The 24,281-nt window shown below is 41.2% G+C and overlaps 1 pseudogene; it reads right to left on the bottom strand.

Annotated features, from left to right (window-relative positions):
* Nucleotides 1-265: 265 nt before the first annotated feature.
* Nucleotides 266-21,394, bottom strand: LOC141010203 (uncharacterized; annotated as a pseudogene).
* Nucleotides 21,395-24,281: the final 2,887 nt, after the last annotated feature.

Raw genomic sequence — 24,281 nt, 5'->3', positions numbered from 1 at the left:
ACACTACACATAAATTAATGTATTAATCACTTGAGATTAATAAAGCACTCGTGAATAGGAGCACCACCTCCGTTCTTTTATCTCTTTGACTAATCTGGAGGAAATTAATCAAATTCGACTAGACAATGTTAACTTTAATCAATATTAATTCATTCAAATCAATGTATTTAATCTCATTACTGCAGTACTGCCACTGCAGTAGTGGCTTCTACACACAGTTACCATTGGTTCTCCACAGTAAAACAAACCTCCACAGACAACGACATACGGTTAAATATATTTATTTTCATTTAAGTAAATGAGATGGCAACTAAACAACATTAACATATAACAGAAAGACGGTGAGTCTGTAATGACTAATGTAATTAGTTTATGAATGAAATATGGGCGGACGGTGAAATTGCAGGTAGGGTGAAAGCAGTTAAATATTAAGAGAATAGTTTAATGCTAACAGAGCCCTGACCAGCGTATCATACGCTCTGCTGAGAAGGTGATTGGCTGCAACCTTCCATCCCTTCAGGACCTGCACAGCTCCAGGGCTCTGAGGTGTGCAGGTAGGATTGTGGCCGACCCCTCCCATCCCGGTCACAGACTTTTTGACACTCTCCCCTCTGGCAGGAGGCTGCGGTCCATCAGGACCAAAACCTCCCGCCACATGAACAGTTTCTTCCCCTCTGTAGTTGGGATCCTTAACAAGTCCCGGGACCCCCACTGACACTGACACGGACTCTTGCACTCAAACCCACTACCGCCCTTCAAGTCTTTGCATTACATTAATGCAGAATTTGTACATATTTATTATAGTCACTGTTTGTTTATTGTCTTCAATGTATGCACCTTATTCACCTAGACAAATTCCTTGTTGGTGTAAAATCCTTCTTGGCAATAAATCTGTTTCTGATTCTGACCAAATTTCTCCTGAACTTAAAGAATCTTCTTTCGTTGGAAACCGCCCACACGGTTCCTTAAACAGCCTGTCGCTGTAACGTCTTTGTTAATGATGATGGAGATGAAGAAGATGACGATGATGATGGTCTTCCTCAGTCGCTGTCGGTGGTGATTCTTAGGCTCTGACTGATGAACTACTTTAACTTATTATTATTAGAATCCAAGTCTAAAACTCACAGAAACAAACTAAAACTAAACTAACATTTTTAATGTTTCAAATCGTGTTTCACCTTTCCCAGAATGTCACCATGGCTTAATGTGGACTGTCTTAAACACAAATCACATAAATCACTAAAACATTAAGTATACGGCTTCTCACCTGTGTGGACCCTCATGTGACGAGTTAACTGAGGACGAAGCACGAAAGCCTTCCCACAAGTATCACAGGTAAAAGGCTTCTCACCTGTGTGGAATCTCATGTGTCGATTTAATTCTGAACAAGATTTGAAAGTCTTCCCACACATGTTGCAAGTATATGGCTTCTCACCTGTGTGGATTCGCATGTGGGCTGTTAAGTGACCAGGACACCTGAAAGTCTTCCCACATGTTTTGCAAGTATACGGCTTCTCACCACTCACCAGTGTGGATTCTCATGTGCAGGTTCAATATACTACGAGTCCTGAAATCTTTCCCACGTGTTGCAAGAATAAGGCTTCTCACCAGTGTGGATTCTCATGTGGACTGTTAAGTTTGCATTTTGGCTGAAAGTCTTCCCACATGTTTTGCAAGAATACGGCTTCTCACCAGTGTGGATTCTCATGTGCAGATTCAATTCACCACGAGTCTTGAAAGTCTTCCCACATGTTTGGCAAGAATACGGCTTCTCACCTGTGTGGAATCTCATGTGCTGATTCAATTCACCACGAGTCTTGAAAGCTTTCCCACATGTGTTGCAAGAATACGGCTTCTCACCTGTGTGGGTTCTCATGTGGACTGTTAAGTCAGCACTTCGAGTGAAAGCTTTCCCACATGTTTTGCAAGTATACGGCTTCTCACCTGTGTGGACTCTCATGTGCTGATTCAATTCACCACCAGTCTTGAAAGTCTTCCCACATGTGTTGCAAGAATACGGTTTCTCACCTGTGTGGGTTCTCATGTGGACTGTTAACACAGCACTTTGAGTGAAAGCTTTCCCACATGTTTTGCAAGTATACGGCTTCTCACCTGTGTGGGTTCTCATGTGGATTGTTAAGTGAGCACGACTCCTGAAATCTTTCCCACATGTTTGGCAAGAATAAGGCTTCTCACCTGTGTGGGTTCTCATGTGGACTGTTAAGTGAGCACGACTCCTGAAATCTTTCCCACATGTTTGGCAAGAATAAGGCTTCTCACCTGTGTGGGTTCTTAGGTGTGTATTCAATCGGGACTTAATCTTAAAAGCCTTTCCACATGTGTCACATTTGAAGGACTTTTTACCTGGGTGAGTGTTATGGCGAATGTCTGATGAGGAAGAGTTTTTTGCATTTTCACTGTGTCTTTTTCTTCCGTGATGTCTTTTCTTTTGTTTTGGCTCTCCATCTCCAGCTGATCCTGAATCTCCATGTTTTCCTCGTTTCTGATCTTGGCTCTCAGCTACATGAGAGTTGTTGGAGAGGAGCTGGTGGTCACTTTTTGGTTCTGCTTCACTGTGGTCACTTTCCTCATAAGTTGGAGTCAACATGACGGTATCCGTCTCAACCTTCAGTACAAGCTGCTCTCCCTCCCGACTGGTGCAGAGTTCCTCCTGTTCCTCTTTAATCTCTGGAGGCTCTGGGTCCTCTTGGTCCAGACTGGAGTTCCTCTCCTGGTTACAGACCTGCTGGTCAGTGAGAACCTCCTCCTCCTTACAGACATGTTGCTGTGGGATCTCTGGAGGGACAGAGAACAAAAGGCAGAGATTATTTAATCAACCAATCAACCTTTATTTGTAGTAACTTGTATTATGTAAACCTGAGCACATTTCAATTCATCCTCAAATATGCATGTTCTTCTTCAGGAACAGCAACTCAACAGCAACTGAACAGCAACTGAACAGCATGCTCAGAGGTGAGTGCACTTCTCTGAGTGGTGATTAGCACCGGTATGAGTCTCCTGCATCCCTCTTTTTTGTAGTATGTAGGAGTGCGTTTCCCACTCGTTATCAATAAAATGGGCAGTCCTTGCTTCACGTAGGACTCTGTGGCCCGTGAAGTCCATCCATCACAGGTGAGCACAATTCTCTCTGCAGACTGGAGCGATCCTCCACCTTTCCTCTCGTCTCATCATAAAGAGCTGGAATAGCTTCTGCTGTGAAATATGTCCTGCTCTGTGTTTCATACCTTGGTTCCAGTGTTTGTAGCATTTGGCAAAAACATAATTTTCCTTGTTAGCAATGTTTTGAATGTAAAATCTACATTTTTTTTCAATAGCTTCCAGGTCATCTGACCGATTGACTCCAAGCCAATGCCGACATGTCTTCATAATAGGTTCAATGAGACACACCTCTTTCTGTTTAGTTTTAGTGCTCCTCATATTGTTCTGAACGCTTTGTGTGTAAAATCAGCATTTTTTGAGTGGAGTTTGGCTGCGGTCTTCTATAGAACGGAGCCCAGCCGTGCAGCGGGCACTCAGAACCTCCGGAGTCCCGGAGTGGAATGAACCAACACGAGGGAAACACTCGTCTGTTCGCTCCATGTAGTGAAACGTGGCTGCGATGCATATCTCCCCCTCTATGGCCACTCCAGGGCTCTGAACATTAGTGTTGTTAAAATAATAAACTTGTCCTCACCTGTCCTGTGTAACTTTACTTGGGGTTTCCAGCAGATATCCAGCAGGACGCGCTGCCGATCGATCTCTTCCTCGTACTGGACGATAGTTGTTTTAAACACTCGGAATATTTCTTCAGCAGCAGCAGTTAGTCGCTCGTTGACAAACTCTCTCAAACTCTCAACTGAACTCATTGTTCTTTAATTACTAATTCAATAATGAGCTGCGCTGTGACTCAGTACCGTCTTCCACTTCGTTCATTACACACAGGCAGCTAATGCTGCTAGCTGCTACTGTTTACTTCCGCTGGGTGTCACGCTGTTAAGCTCCGACGGGGGAAGTGCGGAGGCTTTTAATTCCGCTTCAGACTGAACACATTTTATTCAGAACCTGTTTAAAACATATCTGACTACACTTTTAAACTTCAATAAATAATTTGGACAAAAATGTTGTACAGTTGCTAAGCAAACTCCAAAATACTTTTATACATTTATTTATATTAATTTAATTAACTATATTTAACACCATTCTTATACTGTTTTTACACAGTGTGTTTACACTATGTTTGTTGTACTCCTTATATTAAGGTGTAGATCTACTCTGCTTAATCCCACAAAGAAATGTGCCACTCTTTTCTAAACTGCTACTTTGAACTAACAGCTTACTTTTTGGTTACTTACATGGAAGCTACTGGAAAAACTACAAGTATTTAACATATAAATGTTTATAGAAAAGCAAGACACAAGGAGCGATAATAAGTGGGACACATGAGACTGATTAACTTGACCTTTTAATCATCATTTTCACAAATATGGGCAAATCAGCATGAAGATATTGACACAAACATATTGTGACATCGTCTCAATGGGAAATTGTACACATTCAGCTTTCAGCTCATCATTTCTCCTGTGTATATTGAGCCTCTGAGGATTTTTCAAGTATATAATTTCAAGTTAAAGTTCTGCAATTATGCATGAAACACTAGAACTGAATCACCTCCAACATATTTCACAAATACAAAGCTACTCGCCTGTACGTGTCCTCAAATGTCTCTTCAAAGCGACTGATCAGAGAAACTTTCCCCCCAGGTCTTTCAAAATTATGGCTTCTCATCCGTGTGGATTCTCATGTGGACTCTTAAGTAATCACTTCGGTTGAAAGCTTTCCCACATGTTTTGCAAGAATACGGTTTCTCGCCAGTGTGGGTTCTAATGTGGGCTCTTAAGTGATCACTTCGGTTGAAAGCTTTCCCACATGTTTTGCAAGAATACGGTTTCTCACCTGTGTGGGTTCTCATGTGCAGATTCAATTCAAAACGAGTCTTGAAAGCTTTCCCACATGTTTTGCAAGAATAAGGCTTCTCACCAGTGTGGGTTCTCAAGTGGGCTGTTAAGTGATCACTTCGGGTGAAAGTCTTCCCACATGTTTGGCAAGAAAACAGTTTCTCACCAGTGTGGATTCTCATGTGCAAATTCAATTCAACACAAGTCCTGAAAGCTTTCCTACATGTGTTGCAAGAATAAGGCTTCTCACCAGTGTGGATTCTCATGTGGACTGTTAAGGATTCACTTCGGCTGAAATCTTTCCCACACGTTTTGCAAGAATAAGGCTTCTCACCTGTGTGGGTTCTCATGTGGACTGTTAAGTTTGCACTTTGGCTGAAATCTTTCCCACACGTTTTGCAAGTATACGGTTTCTCACCAGTGTGGATTATCATGTGCCGATTCACTTTACTACAAGTCTTGAAAGCTTTCCCACATGTTTGGCAAGAATAAGGCTTCTCACCTGTGTGGGTTCTTAGGTGAGCATTCAATCGGGACGCAAACTTAAAAGCCTTTCCACATGTGTCACATTTGAAAGACTTTTTACCTGGGTGAGTGTTATGGTGAATGTCTGATGAGGTAGAGTTTTTTGCATCATCACTGTGACTTTTGCTTCTGTGATGTCTTTTCTTTTGTTTTGGCTCTCCATCTCCAGCTGATCCTGAATCTCCATGTTTTCCTCCTTTCTGATCTTGGCTCTCAGCTACATGAGAGTTGTTGGAGAGGAGCTGGTGGTCACTTTTTGGTTCTGCTTCACTGTGGTCACTTTCCTCATAAGTTGGAGTCAACATGACAGTATCCGTCTCAACCTTCAGTACAAGCTGCTCTCCCTCCCGACTGGTGCAGAGTTCCTCCTGTTCCTCTTTAATCTCTGGAGGCTCTGGGTCCTCTTGGTCCAGGCTGGAGTTCCTCTCCTGGTTACAGACCTGCTGGTCAGCGAGAACCTCCTCCTCCTTACAGACATGTTGCTGTGGGAGCTCTGGAGGGACAGAGAACAAAAGGCAGAGATTATTTAATCAACCAATCAACCTTTATTTGTAGTAACTTGTATTATGTAAACCTGAGCACATTTCAATTCATCCTCAAATATGCATGTTCGTCTTCAGGAACAGCAACTGAACAGCATGCTCAGAGGTGAGTGCACTTCTCTGAGTGGTGATTAGCACCAGTATGAGTCTCCTGCATCCCTCTTGTTTGTAGTATGTAGGAGTGCGTTTCCCACTCGTTATCAATAAAATGGGCAGTCCTTGCTTCACGTGTGGCCCGTGAAGTCCATCCATCGCAGGTGAGCACAATTCTCTCTGCAGACTGGAGCGATCCTCCACCTTTCCTCTCGTCTCATCATAAAGAGCTGGAATAGCTTCTTCTGTGAAATATGTTCTGCTCTGTATTTCATACCTTGGTTCCAGTGTTTGTAGCATTTGGCAAAAACATCATTTTCTTTGCCATGAATGTTTTGAATGTTAAATCTAAATTTGTTGTCAATAACTTCCAGGTCATCTGACCAATTGACTCCAAACCAATGCCAAATTGTATTAATACACTGGGTGATTAGGACACACCTCGTTATATGGATTTTAGTGCTACTTATATTAATGTTTTGACTGTAAAATCTACATTTTTCCCAATAGTTTCCAGCTCATCTGACCCACTGACTCAAAATCAATGCCGACATGTCTTCATAATAGGTTCAATGAGACACACCTCTTTCTGTTTAGTTTTAGTGCTCCTCGTATTTTTCTGAACGTTTTGTGTGTAAAATCAGCGTTTTTTGAGTGGAGTTTGGCTGCGGTCTTCTATAGAACGGAGCCCAGCCGTGCAGCGGGCACTCAGAACCTCCGGAGTCCCGGAGTGGAATGAACCAACACGAGGGAAACACTCGTCTGTTCGCTCCATGTAGTGAAACGTGGCTGCGATGCATATCTCCCCCTCTATGGCCACTCCAGGGCTCTGAACATTAGTGTTGTTAAAATAATAAACTTGTCCTCACCTGTCCTGTGTAACTTTACTTGGGGTTTCCAGCAGATATCCAGCAGGACGCGCTGCCGATCGATCTCTTCCTCGTACTGGACGATAGTTGTTTTAAACACTCGGAATATTTCTTCAGCAGCAGCAGTTAGTCGCTCGTTGACAAACTCTCTCAAACTCTCAACTGAACTCATTGTTCTTTAATTACTAATTCAATAATGAGCTGCGCTGTGACTCAGTACCGTCTTCCACTTCGTTCATTACACACAGGCAGCTAATGCTGCTAGCTGCTACTGTTTACTTCCGCTGGGTGTCACGCTGTTAAGCTCCGACGGGGGAAGTGCGGAGGCTTTTAATTCCGCTTCAGACTGAACACATTTTATTCAGAACTCGTTTAAAACATATCTGACTACACTTTTAAAGTCCAAAATAATTTTATTTAATTCTTTCTCCATTTCTTACATTTATTTATATGAATTTAATTAACTATTTAACACCATTTTTATACTGTTTTTACACAGTGTGTTTACACTATGTTTGTTGTACTCCTTGACTTAAGGTGTAGATCTACTCTGCTTAATTCCACAAAGAAATGTGCCACTCTTTTCTAAACTGCTACTTTGAACTAACAGCTTCCTGTTTGGTTACTTACATGGAAGCTACTGGAAAAACTACAAGTATTTAACATATAAATGTTTGTAGAAAAGCATGACACGAGGAGCGATAATAAGTGGGACACATGAGACTGATTAACTTGACTTTTTAATCATCATTTTCACAAATATGGGCAAATCAGCATGAAGATATTGACACAAACATATTGTGACATCTTCTCAAGTGGAAATTGTACACATTCACCCTTTAGCTCATCATTTCTCCTGTGTATATTGAGCCTCTGAGGATTTTTCAAGTATATAATTTCAAGTTAAAGTTCTGCAATTATGCATGAAACACTAGAACTGAATCACCTTCAACATATTTCGCAAAATTGTGGCTCCTCACTTGTGTGGATTCTCATGTGCCTTTTCAAACTACATGACTTCAAACTGTTTTCCCGCATGCATTGCAAGAAAATGGCTTCTCACCTGTGTGAGTTCTCATGTAACGAGTTAAGTTAGAACATAACCCAAAAGCCTTCCCACAATTTTCACAGGTAAAAGGCTTCTCACCTGTGTGGAATCTCATTTGTTGATTTAATGCAGTCTTGAAATCCATCCCACATGTTTGACAAGAAAAAGGCATTTCAAAAAGGAATTAAAACTTGATCAAAACGTCTAAACACACTTGATTATTGAAGAACTAATCACTTACATATTTCTTTTAGTTCTAGCCTAATACTTATTAAACGGGGCATATCAGAGACATTTACTGGTAATAGAAAGATGAGGTATTTAAACAATAGATCTCCTGAAAGTCTGTCCCAATCGTACCAGGACTCACTATCAGAAGGTGCTGTGGTTCCTCCAAACACAGGACATTTACACACAGAAAACTATCTCAGACAAACTTCATCGCAGAGAAACGCGGGAAAAATCAGTTTTATGAACTTCTTTTCCTTTTTACTAATTTGTTAAAATTAAGAGGATGAGATTCCAGCTTAATGGTTATTTAAAACTTGGTTGAAACCGGGATAGGTGCAGAAACCTCCACAGATAAGAGTAAAGCGTGGTCGTAAACCACTGAGTGTCAAGGTGGGGCCCAGAGTACTTTTACTCTGGAGCATGTGTGTGTTAATTAAATCAGGAGAGAACACAGAACATCAGCCGTCGTTAGTCTCATTTACAATTGCAAAGACTTTCCTTTATAACACATGATTGTGACAGTTCTCTGTTCCTCTTGATGCCTGGAGAGTGGACTGATTTGATGAGGAACCTCGATTGACCAGAAAAGAAAGGAATGTGGCTGTCTCCGAGGGAAGGAGGACAGACGATGTTAGATAGTTGTAAATAACCGTAGGGAGTCTCCTGGGAAACGTCTATCTGACGGCTTTATTGTAAAGAAAACGTCCTCCTTGCCAAGCGAGGAGGAGAGAGACTGCAAGGCAAAGTCAGCTCCTATCTGTAAAGCAATGTTTGCCTTCCACTTAGAACAAGGCCTCAATTAATAGCAGAGACGAGGGACATGTGTTCCTACACCGTACTCTTTCCTATTTCCAGACATTCTTTTAATCGTACTTCTCCCTCCTCCACCTTTCCTGCTCGCACTCATTTCACACTCCGTCTCCAAATCCTCATCCTCCAACAGTCTACTACAACTTCCCATTCTGATCTAGTCACAACTCAGATTAGGCCAAAACAACACCCAAATCACCTGCTCTCCACCTTCCGGGTCCCCTCACTCGCAGAGGCTTTTAGTTCCGCTTCAGACTGAACACATTTTATTCAGAACCTGTTCAAAACATATCTGACTACATTTTTAAACCTGGATAAATATTTTTCTTTTTTTTCTTTTTCCATTTCTTTATATGAATTTAATTAACCATATTTAACACCATTTTTATACTGTTTTTACACAGTGTGTTTACACTTTGTTTGTTGTACTCCTTGCATTAAGGTGTAGATCTACTCTGCTTAATTCCACAAAGAAATGTGCCACTCTTTTTTAAACTGATACTTTGAACTAACAGCTTACTTTTTGGTTACTTACATGGAAGCTACTGGAAAAACTACAAGTATTTAACATATAAATGTTTGTAGAAAAGCATGACACGAGGAGCGATAATAAGTGGGACACATGAGACTGATTAACTCGACTTTTTAATCATCATTTTCACAAATATGGGCAAATCAGGATGAAGATATTGACAGAAACATATTGTGACATCTTCTCAATAGGAAATTGTACACATTCAGCTTTCAGCTCATCATTTCTCCTGTGTATATTGAGCCTCTGAAGATTTTTCAAGTATATAATTTCAAGTTAAAGTTCTGCAATTATGCATGAAACACTAGAACTGAATCACCTCCAACATATTTCACAAATACAAAGCTACTCGCCTGTACGTGTCCTCAAATGTCTCTTCAAAGCGACTGATCAGAGAAACTTTTCCCCCAGGTCTTGCAAAATTATGGCTTCTCACCTGTGTGAGTTCTCATGTGATGAGTTAAGTTACCGTTTTGATTGAAAGTCTTACCACAAGTTTGGCAAGAAAAAGGCTTCTCACCTGTGTGGATTGTCATGTGCCGATTCAATTTACTACAAGTGTTGAAAGTCTTCCCACATGTTTTGCAAGCGTAAGGCTTCTCACCTGTGTGGGTTCTCATGTGGACTGTTAAGTGAGCTCTTCGGCCGAAAGCTTTCCCACATGTTTGGCAAGTATAAGGCTTCTCACCTGTGTGGGTTCTCATGTGGACTGTTAAGTGAGCACTTCGGCTGAAAGCTTTCCCACATGTTTGGCAAGTATACGGTTTCTCGCCAGTGTGGATTCTCATGTGCAGATTCAATTTACTATGACTCTTGAAATCTTTCCCACATGTTTTGCAAGAATAAGGCTTCTCACCTGTGTGGATTCTCATGTGGACTGTTAAGGATGAATTATGGCTGAACGCTTTCCTACATGTTTTGCAAGTATACGGCTTCTCATCAGTGTGGATTCTCATGTGCAGATTCAATTCAGCACAAGTCTTGAAAGCTTTCCCACATGTTTTGCAAGAAAACGGTTTCTCACCTGTGTGGATTCTCATGTGGACTGTTAAGCGAGCACTTTGGCTGAAAGCTTTCCCACATGTTTGGCAAGTATAAGGCTTCTCACCTGTGTGAGTTCTCATGTGGACTGTTAAGTTTGCACTTTGGCTGAAAGCTTTCCCACATGTTTTGCAAGAAAACGGTTTCTCACCAGTGTGGATTCTCATGTGCAGATTCAATACACCACATCTCCTGAAAGTCTTCCCACATGTTTGGCAAGAATAAGGCTTCTCACCTGTGTGGGTTCTTAGGTGTGTATTCAATAGGGACTTAATCTTAAAAGCCTTTCCACATGTGTCACATTTGAAAGACTTTCTACCTGGGTGAGTGTTATGGTGAATGTCTGATAAGGTAGAGTTTTTTGCATTATCACTGTGACTTTTGCTTCTGTGATGTCTTTTCTTTTGTTTTGGCTCTCCATCTCCAGCTGATCCTGAATCTCCATGTTTTCCTCCTTTCTGATCTTGGCTCTCAGCTACATGAGAGTTGTTGGAGAGGAGCTGGTGGTCACTTTTTGGTTCTGCTTCACTGTGGTCACTTTCCTCATAAGTTGGAGTCAACATGACGGTATCCGTCTCAACCTTCAGTACAAGCTGCTCTCCCTCCTGACTGGTGCAGAGTTCCTCCTGTTCCTCTTTAATCTCTGGAGGCTCTGGGTCCTCTTGGTCCAGACTGGAGTTCTTCTCCTGGTTACAAACCTGCTGGTCAGCGAGAACCTCCTCCTCCTTACAGACATGTTGCTGTGGGAGCTCTGGAGGGACAGAGAACAAAAGGCAGAGATTATTTATTCAACCAATCAACCTTTATTTGTAGTAACTTGTATTATGTAAACCTGAACACATTTCAATTCATCCTCAAATATGCATGTTCTTCTTCAGGAACAGCAACTGAACAGCAACTGAACAGCAACTGAACAGCAACTGAACAGCATGCTCAGAGGTGAGTGCACTTCTCTGAGTGGTGATTAGCACCGGTATGAGTCTCGTCCCTCTTGTTTGTAGCATGTAGGAGTGCGTTTCCCACTCGTTATCAATAAAATGGGCAGTCTTTGCTTCACGTAGGACTCTGTGGCCCGTGAAGTCCATCCATCGCAGGTGAGCACAATTCTCTCTGCAGACTGGAGCGATCCTCCACCTTTCCTCTCGTCTCATCATAAAAAGCTGGAATAGCTTCTTCTGTGAAATATTTTCTGCTCTGTATTTCATACCTTGGTTTACAATGTTTGTACCATTTGGTTAAAAAAAACATAATTTTCCTTGTCATGAATGTTTTGGATGTAAAATCTACATTTTTTTCCAATAGTGTCCAGCTCATCTGACCCACTGACTCAAAATCAATGCCGACATGTCTTCATAATAGGTTCAATGAGACACACCTCTTTCTGTTGAGTTTAAGTGCTCCTCGTATTGTTCTGAACGCTTTGTGTGTAAAATCAGCATTTTTTGAGTGGAGTTTGGCTGCGGTCTTCTATAGAACGGAGCCCAGCCGTGCAGCGGGCACTCAGAACCTCCGGAGTCCCGGAGTGGAATGAACCAACACGAGGGAAACACTCGTCTGTTCGCTCCGTGTAGTGAAACGTGGCTGCGATGCATATCTCCCCCTCTATGGCCACTCCAGGGCTCTGAACATTAGTGTTGTTAAAATAATAAACTTGTCCTCACCTGTCCTGTGTAACTTTACTTGGGGTTTCCAGCAGATATCCAGCAGGACGCGCTGCCGATCGATCTCTTCCTCGTACTGGACGATAGTTGTTTTAAACACTCGGAATATTTCTTCAGCAGCAGCAGTTAGTCGCTCGTTGACAAACTCTCTCAAACTCTCAACTGAACTCATTGTTCTTTAATTACTAATTCAATAATGAGCTGCGCTGTGACTCAGTACCGTCTTCCACTTCCTTCATTACACACAGGCAGCTAATGCTGCTAGCTGCTACTGTTTACTTCCGCTGGGTGTCACGCTTTTAAGCTCCGACGGGGGAAGTGCGGAGGCTTTTAGTTCTTCTTCTTCTTCTTCTTCTTCTTCTTCTTCTTCTTCTTCTTCTTCTTCTTCTTCTTCTTCTTCATGGCGGTCGGCAAACAACTTTTAGCTGTGCATTACCGCCACCTTCTGAACTGGAGTGTGGATCAGAATGGAATACTACGACTACTGGTAGAGGATCTAAATAATAATAATAATAATAATAATAATAATAATAATAATAATAATAATAATAATAATAATAATAATAATAATAATAAATAAATAAATAAATGACCAATGATAATAATAATACCTATATTCTTTTAATTAAAACATTTGATAAATTTGATTTGCTCTCTACTGAGTCTGTCTCTCAGAATCCTCCTTTGCCGCTGATACTTAGGACCATTTATAATGACATGTTCAACTGTTTCTTGATAATTACACTGTTGACACAAACCAGTTTCATGTTTCCCAATTACTTTCATCATACAAATCTGATTCTTGATATTATATCTTCTTCTTTTTAACTTCTACTATTTTCTCTCATCCTTCCCACCTCCCTTTGGATACTGTAGAACACTCTACCTTTATTTTCCTTGTTCCAACCCTCCTGCCACTTCTTTTTCATTTCTACTTTGATTATGCTTTTAACTTCCGCCTTACTATAGTTTACTGTCATATTCTTCACATTTACTCCTGCTTTGGTAATTTTATACAGTTTGAGCTATTTCCACCAGAATATCTTGTCTTGTTTCTGATTGCATGTTTTTGAGACTGGTTAATGAACTGCTTGAATCTGATCCTATTAGTACTTTAGTTTATTTCTTTCCACCCACTCAAGTACTAAAAGAATAGCTACCATTTCTCCCGGAAATACCGATATTATTACTGATTCTTTTAATTGACACAATATTTAAATCTGGGATGGTGAACGCAACTGCTGCTCTGTTGTTAGTTGTCTTTGATGCATCAGTATATACTTTAGTAAATGTTGAATAATGTTCCTCTATATATCTATCAACCTGATTCCTATTAATACTTTTCCCTTTCTTCCTTTCTAACAGATAGTAGGCGATATGAGGGGGGATGAGGGGGGATGCCGTCCCCCTTGTTAGCAAAATTACCAAAAAGCATCCCCCTTGTTAACCTGCCATCACTCTCCATCCCCTAGTAGCAGAAAGTGTGTTACAAATCACAAGCGGCCGCGATCGATGGCGCACAGTTGAGCCGTGCACGGCATAGAGCATCCGGTCAATTTTCAAAATAAAACACCGTGTGCAGACTCCCGATTGTATAAAAACGTCAAAATCTGAGCAAGTCAACAAAATCGGGCAGGCCAAAGGCTCGGTTCTGAAACGTTCCCGCCTGGTTCTCTTCATACATTCATGGTATGACGTTGTGCGGAGGGCGGAACAAAACCTGTAGCAGACGCGACGTCATAGAGCAGCTTCCGGTGGATCCCCAGCGCGTCTCTCTGTAGAGGAGGAGCACAACAAGTTTCCTTTTCTAAAACTAAAATGTTACTTTCTGTAAGTGTTTTTAGTGTCTGTTCAGAACATGGTGGCTTATGTTCTGTTGGTAATTGTCATGTTTGTGCTGGTTTATAGTTCAACCATTAGTGAGGCAGCTGTTACATTTCCTGACACCAGCTGTTTTAGTCCCGTTGAAGCGCACTCTGCTGGACAAACTGTGTCATTACACCAATTTTAAATTAGCCCAAGCATGTTTTTCTCCATTATAGTTTTTAAATATAAGGTTTTCATATCAGTGCATATCGGACAATATATACACTGATACTGATATATCTGTGAGAGGCTCATATTGGCCGATAAATCGGTCGGGCTCTACTATTTTGCACAATATTCATTTTGTGTCCCTCAAGGAATTTAGATGGTAAAAAATTCCAAGGGGTCATGTAACTTAAAATGACCCTGCTTGTAGTGTATTGTGAGAAACATGAGAAAACCCTGCCTGAATAAACTCAGTCCACTGCATACAATTTAAAGGTGTATTTACTTGTTACTTTAATACAGTTATACAAAGACAATTGTAGTAGGGAGAGAAGGAAGATAACTGGATTAAATGGAGTTGTAAAATTAGAAATGCCACAGTTGTGGTTAAGGCATCAACAATGTCCTTTGGGAGGTGGACATAGGTGTGTCGGGGCAGGGTGCTGCTCCCATTGAGCCATCCCCCTGTTAAAAATTAACAAATCACCCTCTGCTAACAGATGTATGTCTACCTCTATTTCTCTTAATAGCCAAGGTGGGACAGTGGAGGATGGTACAGTGGGGCTTAACACTAAATCCCCTATCCCTATTTCTATACTGCATCCCCCATCATCCAACCAAAGCTCTTCAACTGTCTTCTTTCCTTCTCTTGACACATCTGTAACACCTTCTGAGTGGGCTGACTCTCCTTATGGCCCTTTAGGTTTGCCCAGTATGTTAGTGAAATCTGATTTCTTCTTATTTCTAATGGCATTTCATTCATCTCCACTTGTAAAGCTGACACTGGGGTTGTATTAATAGCACCACAGCGGAGTCTCAAGGCCTGATATCTAAGTGTATCCAATTTTTTTAGTAAAGTTTTTGAAGCAGACTGGTAAATTGTGCAGCCATAGTCAAGACCTGCCCTGATTAGCCCAATGTAAACAGCTTTCAGAGACACTTTATTTGCTCCCCACTCGTTACCCCTCAAACATCAACAACATTCAGTACTTTTTTACATTTTCCAACAATTGTCCCTATGTGAATTTTCCAAGTAAGATTCTTGTCGAACCAGATACGTAGATATTTGAAACATTCTACTCTTTCTAAATTTTCTCCATACATTTTAAGTTGAATCTGATCCTGAATTTTGCTTTTTGTGAAACAGACGACCTTTGTGCGTTGGGGGGCAGAGCCGGTCTGGCTTGTCAAAGAGTCTGTCTTTCGTTGGAAACCGCTTGCACGGTTTCTGAAACAGCCCATTACTGAAACTTCTTTATCGATGATGATGATCTTGATAAAGATGATGGTCTTCTTCGTCGCTTTGAGTGGTGGTTCTTAGGCTCTGACTTGTAAACTAATTGAACTTCTTTTAGTTCTAGCCTAATACTTATTAAACAGGGCATATCAGAGACATTTACTGGTAATAGAAAGATGAGGTATTTAAACAATAGATCTCCTGAAAGTCTGTCCCAATCGTACCAGGACTCACCATCAGGAGATGCTGTGGTTCCTGCAAACACAGGACATTTACAGACATCTGTTAAGATTAAGAGGATGAGATTCCAGCTTAATGGTTATTTAAAACTTGGTTTCAATCTGGATGAGTGCAGAAACCCCCACAGATAAGAGAAAAGCATGGTCGTAAACCACTGAGTGTCAAGGTGGGGCCCAGAGTACTTTTACTCTGGAGCATGTGTGTGTTAATTAGATCAGGAGAGAACACAGAACATCAGCCGTCGTTAGTCTCATTTACAATTGCAAAGACTTTCCTTTATAACACATGATTGTGACAGTTCTCTGTTCCTCTTGATGCCTGGAGAGTGGATTGATTTGATGATGAACCTCAATTGACCAGAAAAGAAAGGAATGTGGCTGTCTCCGAGGGAAGGAGGACAGACGATGTTAGATAGTTGTAAATAACCTTAGGGAGTCTCCTGGGAAACGTCTATCTGACGGCTTTATTGTAAAGAAAACAACGTCCTCCTTGCCAGGTGAGGAGGAGAGAGACTGCAAGGCAAAGTCAGTCAAAGTCCTTCAGCTAATACTCTATACTTGTTCCAAATTGCTTCTTCAAATTTCCATCTTCCTTCTCTCTCGTCCTGTTTCATCTCCCTTTCAACTCCAACACCTATGAATATTGGAGAGTGATCACTCCCTATAGTGCTTCCTTTAAATACTTCCCAATTACTCTTCTCGACTAGTGACTGTGATACCAAAGTAAGGTCTACTGCTGACTCTGTACCCTTCCCCAAATTAACCCTTGTGCCTACTCCATCATTTAAACACACCAATTCCTTCTCATCTATGAGTTCCTCTAAAATCTCTCCATTTAAATCTTCTTTTTCCCCCCACACTGTGCTATGTGCATTAAAATCCCCACACCAGATGATATTACCTCTCCAGTGTTCCAATATTAACTCTAGTTTTCCTTTTTCTAACTTTTTGCATGGGTTATAAAAATGTACTATTTTCATACTACCATTCTTACTCCATATTTCAAAAACTATTACCTCTAACTTTTGTATTGTATCTAACTGTCTATAATTTATACCTTCTTTAATAAATATTGCACATCCCCCTCCATTACCATTGTTTCTATCTTTGCGGATAACAGTATACCCCTTAATAATGGACTCCAGAGTTGTTTTGAGCCATGTTTCCTGAATGCATATGATGTCTGGTTTCCTTTCTAAATGATCAATATATCCTGTAAACTCCTGTCCATTCGCTATCAGACTCCTGGCGTTCCATTGAAGTATCAACACTATGTTATGATTTGCGAAGCTGCCTCCGAGGTCCTTTCTCCGTGGCTAAGGTCAGTCTGTACCTTTTCCCGTGATAAATCTTTCATGTTAAGGAATTTAGCTGCTGCCTTAACTATGATTTTGATTGTCTCTGTCTTGGTTTTCCTTTGCTCTGAACAGTTGATGACGTAAGCTAAGAATAGCACTAATCTGTCCATTGGCACTCCTGCATTGTCCTTTTGTGCCCGGCCTGAAGCCACACTTGTTTCATGTTTGCTTTGGTTGACTCCTTCTTCTCTTCTTTCATTGTTACATATCTGCACAGCCTCTTCATATGTCACTTTCCACTCTGATTTTACTTGTTGAACTTCTACTGCCTGCTTCCTGACAACGCATCCGCGAAAAGGCTATTGGGGAAACCCTGACCCTGACCCTGACCCTGACCCTAACCCTATTGGGAAGTAATTTGAAGTTGAAAGTCGGAACAGTGGTGTTTTGGAGTGGGGGTGTTTCAGAATGGAAGGCTGTCCCCGCATCCCATATGCTGCTGTGTGGTTCCCTCCACAATGACAGCACTTAACTGCATCCTTGCTGCCACACTGTCCATACGCACGCTCTCCTCCGCATCTTCCGCATCTCTGTTTCCCTTTGCATACATTAGCGGTATGACCATATCGCTTGACATTTATAGCATCTTAGTGGAGCAGGAACATATTCTCTTACGCTAAAACTCATGTATCCTACCATCATTTTCCCAGGAAGCACCTCATCCTTGAACTGTAGCAGAACAGATTCACTATCAACTTTTTCCCCATTTCTAAAGGCCTGGAGCCGTCTAATTCCTGTGACCGTTCCGCCTTTCAGCACTTTCCTGAGCTCCTCCAGGTTTTCTCCAACAGGGATTCCAGTTATCACTCCCCTAGTTCCTCTCCTCTCCCCAACTATCTTTTTTTCCACTATTTTGTTATTACATTACAGTTTCATTGTTTTATTTCTCTGCTCATTATTCTTGCATTTTACCAACAGACTGCCATCACATAATATCTTCACCATCTCTAATTCCCCAATCGCGTTTCTCAATCCAGCTGTTAGAGTGACTGGACACTGCCCACTTTAAATTTAAGAATGATCTTAAATTCTTCCATCATTGTCCTTTACCTGACATCTCTTCCTTCCTCATCCTCCTCTAATGCTCGTTTTTTTGTTAACTGACTATTTCTGCTATCCCTTCTCCCTCCTCCACCTTTCCTGCTCCCACTCATTTCCCACTCCGTCTCCAAATCCTCATCCTCCAACAGTCTACTACAACTTCCCATTTTATTTATATTAATTTAATTAACAATATTTAACACCATTTTTATTCTGTTTTTACAGTGTGTTTACACTATGTTTGTTGTACTCCTTGTATTAAGGTGTAGATCTACTCTGCTTAATTCCACAAATAAATGTGCCACTCTTTTCTAAACTGCTACTTTGAACTAACAGCTTTCTGTTTGGTTACTTACATGGAAGCTACTGGAAAAACTACAAGTATTTAACATATAAATGTTTTTTGCAGTAATAATTCCTCCCATTCATACTCAACATTTAAGATCTCTTCTTAATGAGGAGTAACATCTGGGTACTGTCAACTTATCCTCATGCCAATGTAGGAGAAACACTACACATAAATTAATGTATTAATCACTTGAGATTAATAAAGCACTCGTGAATAGGAGCACCACCTCCGTTCTTTTATCTCTTTGACTAATCTGGAGGAAATTAATCAAATTCGACTAGACAAGGTTAACTTTAATCAATATCAATTCATTCAAATCAATGTATTTAATCTCATTACTGCAGTAGTGGCTTCTACACACAGTTACCATTGGTTTACAGTAAAACAAACCTCCACAGACAACGACATACGGTTAAATATATTTATTTTCATTTAAGTAAATGAGATGGCAACTAAACAACATTAACATATAACAGAAAGACGGTGAGTCTGTAATGACTAATGTAATTAGTTTATGAATGAAATATGGGCGGACGGTGAAATTGCAGGTAGGGTGAAAGCAGTTAAATATTAAGAGAATAGTTTAATGCTAACAGAGCCCTGACCAGCGTATCATACGCTCTGCTGAGAAGGTGATTGGCTGCAACCTTCCATCCCTTCAGGACCTGCACAGCTCCAGGGCTCTGAGGTGTGCAGGTAGGATTGTGGCCGACCCCTCCCATCCCGGTCACAGACTTTTTGACACTCTCCCCTCTGGCAGGAGGCTGCGGTCCATCAGGACCAAAACCTCCCGCCACATGAACAGTTTCTTCCCCTCTGTAGTTGGGATCCTTAACGAGGCCCGGAACCCCCACTGACACTGACACGGACTCTTGCACTCAAACCCACTACCGCCCTTCAAGTCTTTGCATTACATTAATGCAGAATTTGTACATATTACATATTTTATTTTTCATATTTATTATAGTCACTGTTTGTTTATTGTCTTCAATGTATACACCTTATTCACCTAGACAAATTCCTTGTTGGTGTAAAATCCTTCTTGGCAATAAATCTGTTTCTGATTCTGACCAAATTTCTCCTGAACTTAAAGAATCTTCTTTCGTTGGAAACCGCCCACACGGTTTCTTAAACAGCCTGTCGCTGTAACGTCTTTGTTAATGATGATGGAGATGATGAAGATGACGATGATGATGGTCTTCCTCAGTCGCTGTCGGTGGTGATTCTTAGGCTCTGACTGATGAACTACTTTAACTTATTATTATTAGAATCCAAGTCTAAAACTCACAGAAACAAACTAAAACTAAACTAACATTTTTAATGTTTCAAATCGTGTTTCACCTTTCCCAGAATGTCACCATGGCTTAATGTGGACTGTCTTAAACACAAATCACATAAATCACTAAAACATTAAGTATACGGCTTCTCACCTGTGTGGACCCTCATGTGACGAGTTAACTGAGGACGAAGCACGAAAGCCTTCCCACAAGTATCACAGGTAAAAGGCTTCTCACCTGTGTGGAATCTCATGTGTCGATTTAATTCTGAACAAGATTTGAAAGTCTTCCCACACATGTTGCAAGTATACGGCTTCTCACCTGTGTGGATTCGCATGTGGGCTGTTAAGTGACCAGGACACCTGAAAGTCTTCCCACATGTTTTGCAAGTATACGGCTTCTCACCACTCACCAGTGTGGATTCTCATGTGCAGGTTCAATATACTACGAGTCCTGAAATCTTTCCCACATGTGTTGCAAGAATAAGGCTTCTCACCAGTGTGGATTCTCATGTGGACTGTTAAGTTTGCATTTTGGCTGAAAGTCTTCCCACATGTTTTGCAAGAATAAGGCTTCTCACCAGTGTGGATTCTCATGTGCAGATTCAATTCACCACGAGTCTTGAAAGTCTTCCCACATGTTTGGCAAGAATACGGCTTCTCACCTGTGTGGAATCTCATGTGCTGATTCAATTCACCACGAGTCTTGAAAGCTTTCCCACATGTGTTGCAAGAATACGGTTTCTCACCTGTGTGGGTTCTCATGTGGACTGTTAAGTCAGCACTTCGAGTGAAAGCTTTCCCACATGTTTTGCAAGTATACGGCTTCTCACCAGTGTGGATTCTCATGTGCCGATTCAATTCATCACGAGTCTTGAAAGTCTTCCCACATGTGTTGCAAGAATATGGTTTCTCACCTGTGTGGGTTCTCATGTGGACTGTTAACACAGCACTTTGAGTGAAAGCTTTCCCACATGTTTTGCAAGTATACGGCTTCTCACCTGTGTGGGTTCTCATGTGGATTGTTAAGTGAGCACGACTCCTGAAATCTTTCCCACATGTTTGGCAAGAATAAGGCTTCTCACCTGTGTGGGTTCTCATGTGGATTGTTAAGTGAGCACGACTCCTGAAATCTTTCCCACATGTTTGGCAAGAATAAGGCTTCTCACCTGTGTGGGTTCTTAGGTGTGTATTCAATCGGGACTTAATCTTAAAAGCCTTTCCACATGTGTCACATTTGAAGGACTTTTTACCTGGGTGAGTGTTATGGCGAATGTCTGATGAGGAAGAGTTTTTTGCATTTTCACTGTGTCTTTTTCTTCCGTGATGTCTTTTCTTTTGTTTTGGCTCTCCATCTCCAGCTGATCCTGAATCTCCATGTTTTCCTCCTTTCTGATCTTGGCTCTCAGCTACATGAGAGTTGTTGGAGAGGAGCTGGTGGTCACTTTTTGGTTCTGCTTCACTGTGGTCACTTTCCTCATAAGTTGGAGTCAACATGACAGTATCCGTCTCAACCTTCAGTACAAGCTGCTCTCCCTCCCGACTGGTGCAGAGTTCCTCCTGTTCCTCTTTAATCTCTGGAGGCTCTGGGTCCTCTTGGTCCAGACTGGAGTTCCTCTCCTGGTTACAAACCTGCTGGTCAGTGAGAACCTCCTCCTCCTTACAGACATGTTGCTGTGGGAGCTCTGGAGGGACAGAGAACAAAAGGCAGAGATTATTTAATCAACCAATCAACCTTTATTTGTAGTAACTTGTATTATGTAAACCTGAGCACATTTCAATTCATCCTCAAATATGCATGTTCTTCTTCAGGAACAGCAACTGAACAGCATGCTCAGAGGTGAGTGCACTTCTCTGAGTGGTGATTAGCACCGGTATGAGTCTCCTGCATCCCTCTTTTTTGTAGTATGTAGGAGTGCGTTTCCCACTCGTTATCAATAAAATGGGCAGTCCTTGCTTCACGTAGGACTCTGTGGCCCGTGAAGTCCATCCATCGCAGGTGAGCACAATTCTCTCTGCAGACTGGAGCGATCCTCCACCTTTCCTCTCGTCTCATCATAAAGAGCTGGAATAGCTTCTGCTGTGAAACATGTCCTGCTCTGTATTTCATACCTTGGTTCCAGTGTTTGTAGCATTTGGCAAAAAACATAATTTTCCTTGTTAGCAATGTTTTGAATGTAAAATCTACATTTTTTTTCAATAGCTTCCAGGTCATCTGACCGATTGACTCCAAGCCAATGCCGACATGTCTTCATAATAGGTTCAATGAGACACACCTCTTTCTGTTGAGTTTTAGTGCTCCTCGTATTGTTCTGAACGTTTTGTGTGTAAAATCAGCATTTTTTGAGTGGAGTTTGGCTGCGGTCTTCTATAGAACGGAGCCCAGCCGTGCAGCGGGCACTCAGAACCTCCGGAGTCCCGGAGTGGAATGAACCAACACGAGGGAAACACTCGTCTGTTCGCTCCATGTAGTGAAACGTGGCTGCGATGCATATCTCCCCCTCTATGGCCACTCCAGGGCTCTGAACATTAGTGTTGTTAAAATAATAAACTTGTCCTCACCTGTCCTGTGTAACTTTACTTGGGGTTTCCAGCAGATATCCAGCAGGACGCGCTGCCGATCGATCTCTTCCTCGTACTGGACGATAGTTGTTTTAAACACTCGGAATATTTCTTCAGCAGCAGCAGTTAGTCGCTCGTTGACAAACTCTCTCAAACTCTCAACTGAACTCATTGTTCTTTAATTACTAATTCAATAATGAGCTGCGCTGTGACTCAGTACCGTCTTCCACTTCGTTCATTACACACAGGCAGCTAATGCTGCTAGCTGCTACTGTTGACTTCCGCTGGGTGTCACGCTGTTAAGCTCCGACGGGGGAAGTGCGGAGGCTTTTATTTCCGCTTCAGACTGAACACATTTTATTCAGAACCTGTTTAAAACATATCTGACTACACTTTTAAACCTTAATAAATAATTTGGATAAAAAATGTTGTGCAGTTGCTCAGCAAACTCCCCCAAACTTTTATACATTTATTTATATGAATTTAATTAACTATATTTAACACCATTCTTATACTGTTTTTACACAGTGTGTTTACACTATGTTTGTTGTACTCCTTGTATTAAGGTGTAGATCTACTCTGCTTAATCCCACAAAGAAATGTGTCACTCTTTTCTAAACTGCTACTTTGAACTAACAGCTTACTTTTTGGTTACTTACATGGAAGCTACTGGAAAAACTACAAGTATTTAACATATAAATGTTTATAGAAAAGCATGACACGAGGAGCGATAATAAGTGGGACACATGAGACCGATTAACTGGACTCTTTAATCATCATTTTCACAAATATGGGATAATCAGCATGAAGATATTGACACATAAACATATTGTGACATCTTCTCAAAGTGAAATTGTACACATTCAGCTTTTAGCTCATCATTTCTCCTGTGTATATTGAGCCTCTGAAGATTTTTCAAGTATATAATTTCAAGTTAAAGTTCTGGAATTATGCATGAAACACTAGAACTGAATCACCTTCAACATATTTTGCAAAATTGTGGCTTCTCACCTGTGTGAGTTCTCATGTGACAAGTTAAGTTAGAACGCAACCCAAAAGCCTTCCCACAATTTTCACAGGTAAAAGGCTTCTCACCTGTGTGGATTCTCTTTTGTTGATTTAATGCAGTCTTGAATTCCATCCCACATGTTTGGCAAGAAAAAGGCATTTCAAAAAGGAATTAAAACTTGATCAAAACGTCTAAACACACTTGATTATTGAAGAACTAATCACTTACATATTTCTTTTAGTTCTAGCCTAATACTTATTAAACGGGGCATATCAGAGACATTTACTGGTAATAGAAAGATGAGGTATTTAAACAATAGATCTCCTGAAAGTCTGTCCCAATCGTACCAGGACTCACTATCAGAAGGTGCTGTGGTTCCTCCAAACACAGGACATTTACACACACAAAACTTTATCTCAGACAAAAAATCAGTTTTATGAACTTCTTTTCCTGTTTACTAATTTGTTAAAATTAAGAGGATGAGATTCCAGCTTAATGGTTATTTAAAACTTGGTTGAAACCTGGATAAGTGCAGAAACCTCCACAGATAAGAGAAAAGCATGGTCGTAAACCACTGAGTGTCAAGGTGGGGCCCAGAGTACTTTTACTCTGGAGCATGTGTGTGTTAATTAGATCAGGAGAGAACACAGAACATCAGCCGTCATTAGTCTCATTTACAATTGCAAAGACTTTCCTTTATAACACATGATTGTGACAGTTCTCTGTTTCTCTTGATGCCTGGAGAGTGGATTGATTTGATGAGGAACCTCGATTGACCAGAAAAGAAAGGAATGTGGCTGTCTCCGAGGGAAGGAGGACAGACGATGTTAGATAGTTATAAATAACCTTAGGGAGTCTCCTGGGAAACGTCT

Source organism: Pagrus major, chromosome 16 (genome assembly GCF_040436345.1).
Source record: "Pagrus major chromosome 16, Pma_NU_1.0".
Lineage (NCBI taxonomy): Eukaryota > Metazoa > Chordata > Actinopteri > Spariformes > Sparidae > Pagrus > Pagrus major.
The sequence above is the reverse complement of the archived record's forward strand: the minus strand, read 5'-3'. Positions and strand labels throughout refer to the sequence as shown.